This window comes from Magnolia sinica, chromosome 3 (assembly GCF_029962835.1).
Source record: "Magnolia sinica isolate HGM2019 chromosome 3, MsV1, whole genome shotgun sequence".
In the NCBI taxonomy this organism is placed as follows: domain Eukaryota; kingdom Viridiplantae; phylum Streptophyta; class Magnoliopsida; order Magnoliales; family Magnoliaceae; genus Magnolia; species Magnolia sinica.
The window spans coordinates 7,620,691-7,629,983 of record NC_080575.1 but is presented as its reverse complement, the minus strand read 5'-3'; the positions used below and the strand labels follow the sequence as shown (position 1 = coordinate 7,629,983).

The following is a 9,293-nucleotide window of genomic DNA, read 5'->3' as shown; positions in this document are numbered from 1 at the left end:
TTGGGCCACAAAGTGGGTATTGAACTTTCACCATTAAAACATTCTTGGAAGCTGGAGAAGTCTCGGATCACGCTGGTATTTGTGTTTTCACTTCATCCACATCTACATTACCTTATTAATAGGTTAGATGGTAGAAAAACATCACGGTGTCCCTTAGAAATATTTCAACGGTGGATGTCATTATCACTGCAGCTTCCTTTGGTGTGGTCCACTAGAGATCTGGACCTATCTCATTTTCACGCTAATGACTTAAAATGATCTGAGAAAAGTGATTAACGGAGTGGATAAAATAATTAAATCACGTTGGGCCTCACAGATCCCTGCCTAGACGGATTACTGTCCGGGCTGGGAAGGACGCCGTATTTGAGGTATCCGAGGGATTTGAATGTATTCTGCATTCATGCGGATAATATGACAGATGTGCTTTATTACATTTGTCATCTAACCTGTTCATGAGGTTACAAATCTATCATGTTTGTTTGAAACGATCCAAAGTGCCAGCAAATCAGCTAATTATGAAAGGAGTAAGACTAGATCCACTTGGGGGATATCTGGTTCATTGAATCTTGCATTTCAGCTGTTTGACTGAATTGTAATAACTTAATAAAAAGACAGGAAATTACTAAAATAGCAGGACCATCTTAATTCATAATGCTAACTTCCAAATTGCAAATCCATCCAATTCAATTCACTCAAAGTGATCTGAATTGCTGGTTGGAGGCCAACCATACATTTGAACGGAGTGGGGTTAATCCAATTGGGTCATCTCTAATTCGTTGATTATCGCAACTCATATGGCTTTTTAAAGATCTGAGATTATACTTAAAAGAGTAAATGGTTCAAAACCTCCTACCTTCACTACAACAAAAATGGCCTTTAGGGCGTGTTTGGACGGACGGATTGGAAGGGATTGAATGGTAAAATTCCGGGAGATGCCAAATGTGCCAAACAGACCCGGCAAACTTGTCCTGGGATATAGCAAGCCCATGGATCTTAAACCAATCCACTGACATCACCATCATTACCTTAAAATTGATCCCATCCCTCCTAATCCCGTTCAATTGAGCCTGGGGCGTGTTTGGATGAACGGATTGGAAGGTAAAATCCCAGGATATGCCAAACGTGCCAAACAAACCAAGTGAACTTGTCCCGGGATATAGCAAACCCATGGATATTAAACCAATCCACTGACATCACCATCATTACCTTAAAATTGATCCCATCCCTCCTAATCCCGTTCAATTTGGCCGGCCAAAGAGGCGCTTAGCCTCATTTCAAAATTGTGGCTAAAAAGGTAAAATATTGAGGCTAGCTTTAGTTTTACCTCAATTATCCAAACTAAGGCTGGAACTGGCTTTCAGCCTCGGTTATAGCAACCGAGGCTAAAATGACTTTTATAGCCACCGAGACTAAATCCAAAATTTAGCCTCAATTCCCTCCAACTGAAGCTAAACCTATTTTTAATGTCGGTTCTCAACAATAGAGGCTAAAGCCTTTAGCCACGGGAGTTGTAGTCTCGGTTTAGGTAGCTGAGGCAAAACTGAGACTAAAGATGGATTTAGCCTCTATTGGCATCAACTGAGGCTAAATTCAGTTTTTAACCTCGGTTCTCAACAACTAAGGCTAAATTCAGTTTTTAATATCGGTTGATGTCAATCGAGACTAAATCAATCTTTAGTCTGGGTTTCTATCAACCGAAGCTAAATCAACCAATGATCAAACCTGTACATGTTTCAGCCATTTAGCATTCGACATAAAACAACCAGCACAATACTAATAAAACAGTTAACAGACTATTTAAAATTTTCAAAACAAACTACAAATGAACATGAACTAGCTGGAGAATGGGACTGAAATAGCCTCATACAGCCAAACAACTGAAACCGTACATCAGCTGAGACTAAAAATAGCTATAGCATCTCCTCGGCAAATCACAGCCACAAAACAGAAGATGAGTCCAGCCGACAACAGGGCACTCATGCTTTGATGCTCTCCGATATCTAAGAACCACAACAGAAGCCTCTGTTGATTATATAAACTTCACCACGACTGTGTCATTTTTGTCAATTTCCGCAACAGAATCCTCTCGCATCACCACACTGTAATATCTGAAAGAAGCAATAGGACAACCTAAATTGTTAAGAGAAAAGTGTGCATATATACAAATAGGAACCTCAATAAAGTATGCATTTTCTTGAGGCTGAGAACCACACACGCACACAAACACACAGTTCCTAATATTCCAAGGGCCTTCTAACAACAATAAGAATTGGACAATTTGAACATGTTCGTCCATAATTAAAAAAAAAAAAAAAAAAAAGAAGCCAAAACTGCTTGAACTTTCATGACATCATAAAAAATAAAAGCACTTGTGTACTTCCAAAGCAAACTACCAGAGTATTTATTGAAGAAGAAGAAGAAGAAAAGGATTAACCTGATATCATAACAGAACCTGCAATTGCAAGGTAACTTCCACTATGGTAGAACTCCACTGCAAAACCAGTCATTCAGGTGTCACATATTTTTTCTACAAATATGAGACTTCAAACATAATAGGTGTGACACTGCACTTCTTATTTATCATTCACATGCTTTTATCTCTACTCCCAATGTAGCTCAATTTTCTTCAATTGGATTTATTGCACATGCTTTAAGTTTAAATTGAAATTGTATCTTGCAAATATTTAACCCCCTTATCTACCTCTGTAATCACAAGGAAAGTTGGGTGGTATGCACAACTGATATTAAGCCATAAAACCTGATTTCTGATAATAGAATAAAATCAGCAAAAGTTGGAGAATAAATTACCTATTCCAGGATCCAGGCGCATTTCACCAAGGATCGCAACACAAACACTCTTGGCTTCTTCATCCAACTTTGATATTGTTAAAGTGATAAAGTCCCTTGATATACATTGATACACCACACTCTGACAGCTTAAGCTTTTGGAGTAAATGGTTGTTTGACAGACATGGTATCACTAACATAGCTGGCAGTGACAAGATGCTTTTTAAGCTGCAGCAGGTAAACAGTCGTAAGATCATCACTGACAATCATGGACTCGCATACTTGTATTAAGTCAAAGACAATCATGGACTTGCATACTCGTATTAAGTCAAAGATGTCTATATCCCAGGTTCATAAAGGCTCCATGGAAAAGGACATTGTTTTCCACAGCCACATATTCAAAGAAATGTAAATTTTATTTCCTAAAGAATTATATGATCCAAGACCTGACGGTATATATGCAACAACGTCGTTTGGTCATTATTTTGTTCAAATGGAGCCCACAGTTTGATGATTCGGCTGTTGATATATGGACCCTGGAGTGGATGGATCGTGCCCAATGCTCAGCTGAATGACAGCGTTGTCACTTGGCAAGCATCTAGTAGAACAGGGGCACACCTTTCAGCATCCAAAAGGCATCCCACGGTTAGATTCCACAGTCAATTTTTCACCCAAACAAGATATTAAGGAGGAGAAACTTTGCAAGTTCTCTACAAGGAGAAACAATCGAGTGCACTCAGAGCACTAAGTTATAGTGTTCCTAGTTACAACAGGGCAGTTGGATACTCAATGATGCAAACCGTCCACTTAAGTCAAGAACACGTTTAATTGGTTACCACGTAGAAGTCACACTGATTGGGATGATCCAATCCATCCTTAATTTCACCTGAACTTTTGTAGGCAACCATTTTTGAAGCCATCAATGGAATGGTTAGGATTGCCCAACAGTGAATCCTTAGTCCATCCATGATGACCCTAGACAGATAAGAGGATCAAATGATTGCAACTATTTTTAGATGCTAAAGATCAGATCGCCCATGGAATGTGTGTCTGAGCTAATGGAGAGCAAATATCAATCAATTAGACTTACCTGATGCAAGTAGGAGCACCGCACCTATAGTGCTGTTAGAGCAGTAGATCATCTCTCTTCTCTAAGATATATCTAAATTTGATATTTAGCAATAGTATCTTCACTTTTAAACACTAATCCAATCTTTCCTCATGGAGGATGTGCTAAAGTGTGACTTTTACTTGAAAAATACTAACATGTTCATGCGAAAAGAATGCCAACAGAGAAAATTTGAGAAAATAGACTGCCCTGTAGTATTATTCCAAAGAGAGGAAGGACAGCAATTATTACTACACAAGACTATGGCACTATTAATCGAAATGAAGGTAAGGAAAGCAGCCTACGTGGGAGATCCAGAACCAGGGCTACAAGTGTTACCTGTGGAGGCATTCTTGTAATACTCAACCGAAATCAAACCTCTCCTCATTTCTACTGCTGACTCAGGAGAACCCTGAAAATGTGTAATCGCGCTGCTTCTGGAAAACGCTCCTGAAAAGGTAATGTTGAGGTCATGAATACTTTCAAAGTTCGAGCTACTACTGGACTTGTAAGTGTATCATTTTCACATTCTTTTTTTAAAAAAAAGGAAGAGAAAAAGAAAAAAGAACAACAAAAAAAAAAAAAAAACATCTAAAGCAACACCACCCTTTCATCACTTTAAGCTGTGTCATTTGAAAATTAAGCAAATAATTCACTGGGGGGCAATGAATACAAATACAGCCGACTAATGGTAGGTGTTAATGAATAAGGTTCTTTTAATTTACCTAGGTCTCTCCCTTCAAATTGCAATTTTCTTCTATGGTAAGTTGACACCAGTGACTCATGATCTTTTAACAGAGCTATTGCTTGCTGTTGAGATTTAAAAATAAATAATAAATGAAAGTACATTTTGAGGTGTGAATTGGGTAGAAGCTGAAGGACACTTCTAAAGTGTAAGGAAGAATACAAGCAGGCAACCAATGAAGATTAACAAGAACCTATTAAGAAATGTGATGCTCTAACAGACTGACCATCATTAGATTAGAAATGGGAAACTAGTAAATAAAGGTGAAGTGAAGTGAATGGGCATATGCCGGAACACATTTGTTATACTATCTCCAAGGTATCCTTCAAATGCAACAAAAGGTCCCAACCTAAAAACTATCCAACCAATATTAGCATTGAAGAATATCAATGATCTCATGATTCAGTTGGAATCATGTGCTCACTGCACAGAACAGGAAACACGATTCAACTTCGAAAGTCGTGATCCAGTATTGTGTTTTGTTTCATAAAAAAGAAAATCCTTGCCAGACACAAGCCATGTGAACTGCAGAATAATCCATGGATCCTGAAACTTTGATGATAAAGTAGATAGATATATTACAATCCAAGGTCCCAAACTAAAAACATTCCGACCAACATTAACATTGAAGAAAATCAATGATCTCATGATTCAGTAGTTTTTTTTTTCTTTCTTTCTTTCTTTTTTTTTTTTTTTTTTTGTTTTTTTTGGAAAGGTAGTAGAAATCACATACTTGCTGCACAGAACAGGGAACATGATTCGCCTAGAAAAACATGCACCAATACCATGTAAAATCATGATACAATAAAATTCCTCATATAACAGTTTTGTTTGAACTTTACATCATGATACAATGAAGATCCTTGCATTGGACCGATGATACAGAGTGACTTGTACTGGTTTCAGCAGCCCACTACTTAAATCCATGCAATGAACTAAATCACAAAATATGTAAGTTTGACTTGACAAGGAACCCAATTTATTTTTATTTTTATTTTGAAAGATGAGTATTATCAAAAAGCAAAGATAGAGGCCTAAAACAGAAGGAAAAAGTAAAAAACAGACAGAAAACAAGAAAGCTAGAGGCAATTTAAGTTCCATCCAACAGTCCCTCCTTACAGTACACGTGGTAATTTACCACAAGGTGAAGGCCCATCATGTGGTGGGCCACCAATTGGATGAACCATAGGCCGAACGTTGCAATCAGACAATAGTGTCCATACAGTCATGAGTTCTGCGGGGTTGAACACAGACGGTCTCTGGCCATTCCTTTTTGCAGGCGGCTGATTGAGGGACACCACAGTCCAATTCCTTGCTTTGCTGTACATGGCACATCCACATACTGGACCACCAGATCAATGGCCCTGGTCATCCCATGAACTGTGAGGAGAGCTGCATCAAACTACGACCACAAGAACCGGGAGCAGGACATCAAAGAAATTATCTGTATTCCAAGAGTCATGTTCCCCAACAATGAAACTAGGAGGCCTTATATCTATTTTAAGATTTTACAAACACCTGTATCCAAGTGTTGGAAAGAAACCTCATTTTTCATGACATGCTCTCTTTAGCCTTTTTCTTCCCATGTCAATAGAACAAATCCATGATGCAGAAACTCAATTACAACAAGCTACCAGCCGACAACTTCACAAAACCATGATCCCTATATCTTGAAATGCCAGCACGGAAAGCCCGTTGTAGAACATCTATCCAATCTGCAAATATGGACTCTTTTATCTGAGCACACTTGAGGATTTACCAATGTTTCCAAAAGGAATCATAAGGTTCATACCCAACTGTGCAAGTTTGATGGATCTAATAGTGACAGGACCCGAAGCTTACATAGATTTTAAAGTTGCTACCCTCAAATCTTAGACACTTCTTCAGCTGAACGTTGACCATTACATATTTTTATGCCATTAATTAGAACATTAAGATTATCCTATCGAGATTTTTTTATATTACTCTTTCCAGAATGAGACTGGACAGACCATAGTCCAAATCATGGAAGCTTGGGCCCACTTGTCAAGCTCAAAACTCAGCACATTCAGCATTTCCTTGAATGCAGTATAATGTAATGTGCAGTGCAAGCCCAATGTTCCTCACTTCAGCCCAAATTGCATTCGTGGCTCACAACCAGATGGAAAATGGGATAAAAAAAATTAATTTCACATACAGCCGAAATAAATTAAAAAATTATTTCAAGCTGTTGATTTTATTGCAATGTCCTGATCTTTTAAGGAAAAAAATATATGTTAGAATCACAACGGATTCCACGATCTACTACAAGCATCAAATCTAGTGCATTTAACAGTTTTGAATGCATACTTTCCGTCTGTATGGATTGTTGGATGATGTGGCGTCTTTCGGCCTTCTGACTCTACCACACCTATGCCTTCTTACATTCTCTAATGGGAAGATGAATGGGTGCATAATGGTGTGTAGATTGGGGGACCGAAAATCCCACCCATCATAGGGTTCTCCCAATCCCACGACTCTTAAATCATTGGGAGAGAAGACTTCTCCCAACACAACTCTACCAAGAGTTGTCTATCGTACTTCGCACACATGATAACCGTGTGCACTCACCAATAGCGTGGGTCCCACTCTGATGATCATGCAAATGATCTAATCCAATCATTGCATTGCCTGATGGACATATGTTATTGCTATGTGTAGCCCATAATTCCAACAATATAAACATAAATGAAAAAGGTGAACTTAAACGGATATTTTAGTCATTTTATCTATAGAAGTTGGACTGGGACAGGTCTTGTCTCAAGAATTGCTCTATTTGTTGAACTTTAAAAAGAAGAAGAAAAAAAAAATGGTAACCTGTGTCAGGTTTTTCTTTAAAAAATAAAATAAAATAAAATAAAATAAAGATATAAAGAAATGAAGAGAGGATCTCGATCGACTACTAGTGCTGGATCAACGGCAGCCTTTAACCTTTAACAACTAGTTGCTTTTCCTCCTGACCAAAAAATGAAAAGACTAATCAATCAATCACATAACAGTCATTTTATATTAAAAAACAATAATAACAGCAACAAAATTATTAAATATCATTTGAAATCAATAGGTAGGAAGCCTAACACAACATCCTATCCTAAAATCTAGAAAAAAGAAGGAAAAAAAAAAAAAAAAAAATTGCTACAAAGAGTTGGGCATAGAGAGTTGGCCACATAGTTCAAAACCCGAAAACTCGACTCAACTCGATGTCCATTCAGGTGGAGTTGGCTCAAAGACTCAATTGAGTCTTTAAGCTACTCGATATTTAATAATTAAATTAAGATATTAGCAGTATTTAAAGAGAGTTTTTATAACTAAATAAAATAAAAAAGCAATCGCACATAATACTATTTTCTGCTACTTTTCAGGAAAAAAAAAAAAAACAAAAACAGAAGAAACAAATAGTAGTAATTTTCAGAGTGGCGGAAGGCATTGGATCTATTAAAGGAGGTTTAATGTCTGATTATATCCCTCATCATGAGCAGATCTAGTTATAAAATCAAATTGACAAAACTTGATTGAGTCAAGTTCAAAACTGAGTTTCTAACTGACTTAGCCCCAGATCTCAATGAGTTTGAATGAATTGGTTGTTTTGGCTGCTGTTTTCTCGTGGAGTCGGGATCCTCTGTTTGCCAAAAGCACGACTTTCCTGCTTTTTTCGTTGTCTGCTGATTAGTGATTGGTCCATCTCAATCACCGATGCAATTATACAATCATACGGTCCAATTACATTGCAACGACCACAATTTCACTGCTTGACGCAAACAGAGGATCCGTATTCTTTCTTGTGTTGTAATTCGAGCTATAGTACTATTTGGTATACTACTTTTGTTTTGACAATATTCTTTCATTCAATAAAACAAAACAAGTATTTTTTTTTAAAATAAAATAAAATAAAATAAAAAAACAAATTGTAGCAGAGATATATCACAACTATAGTAACCTTCAAAACTAAAATGTGTTAAAGAAACAATGTGTTAGACCATTTGATAATCAATGAGCTGTTTTTTTTAGGACCATATATAAGAGGAAGCACATGATGGATTGATTGGATGTATCATACACATTACGGTGGGCCCCGCATATCATGAGTCTATATCAACTATTGTATTCTACTAACCGTAAAAACTTTACAACTTAGGACTATCTAAACGACACATATGAGAAAAAAAGAAAAGAAAGGAGGAGAGACATACATTCAGTCCCAACCCTTATTATTAGTCTTTCCATCCACTAAGACATTGCACTTCCAACGTGGGCCCAACATAACGCCCGGCCCCACATCGTGCGTAGCCGGGAATCCAACTGTCACGTTCTCACAGGAAATATTGTACTTATACCCGTTTGCCCGAGCAAGCAATTCAACTCGAACATCGACGGCCCCACGTAGTAGCCTTTCCCTGATCATGGACTCGGCCACATCCACATCCAAGCTCTTCGAGTGGGCCATGAGGTGGTCTTGGAAACACTGTGATTTCACAGAGAAGGAAGGGATGGAGACCTGTGATGGGAGGTAGGACCCATAGTATATGGATGACTGGACACGGTCAAAGTACATATCATCACGCATCTCATAGTTCTTAATGTAGATGGAGATATTCCAGGCGGCGGTCAATTGCAACGAGGGGATGTTGAAGGGAT

The 9,293-nt window shown here is 37.8% G+C and overlaps 2 long non-coding RNA genes across 2 annotated transcripts; both read right to left on the bottom strand.

Moving 5' to 3' along the window:
* Positions 1 to 1,713: 1,713 nt before the first annotated feature.
* Positions 1,714 to 2,887, bottom strand: LOC131239429 (uncharacterized). The gene is made up of 3 exons (XR_009168231.1): positions 2,809 to 2,887; positions 2,435 to 2,491; positions 1,714 to 2,108 (listed from the first exon to the last, which is right to left on the bottom strand). It is a non-coding gene; the product is annotated as an uncharacterized LOC131239429 (long non-coding RNA).
* An 81-nt stretch (positions 2,888 to 2,968) lies between these two features.
* Positions 2,969 to 6,176, bottom strand: LOC131239430 (uncharacterized). The gene is made up of 3 exons (XR_009168232.1): positions 4,465 to 6,176; positions 4,201 to 4,425; positions 2,969 to 3,015 (listed from the first exon to the last, which is right to left on the bottom strand). It is a non-coding gene; the product is annotated as an uncharacterized LOC131239430 (long non-coding RNA).
* Between the last annotated feature and the right edge of the window lie 3,117 nt (positions 6,177 to 9,293).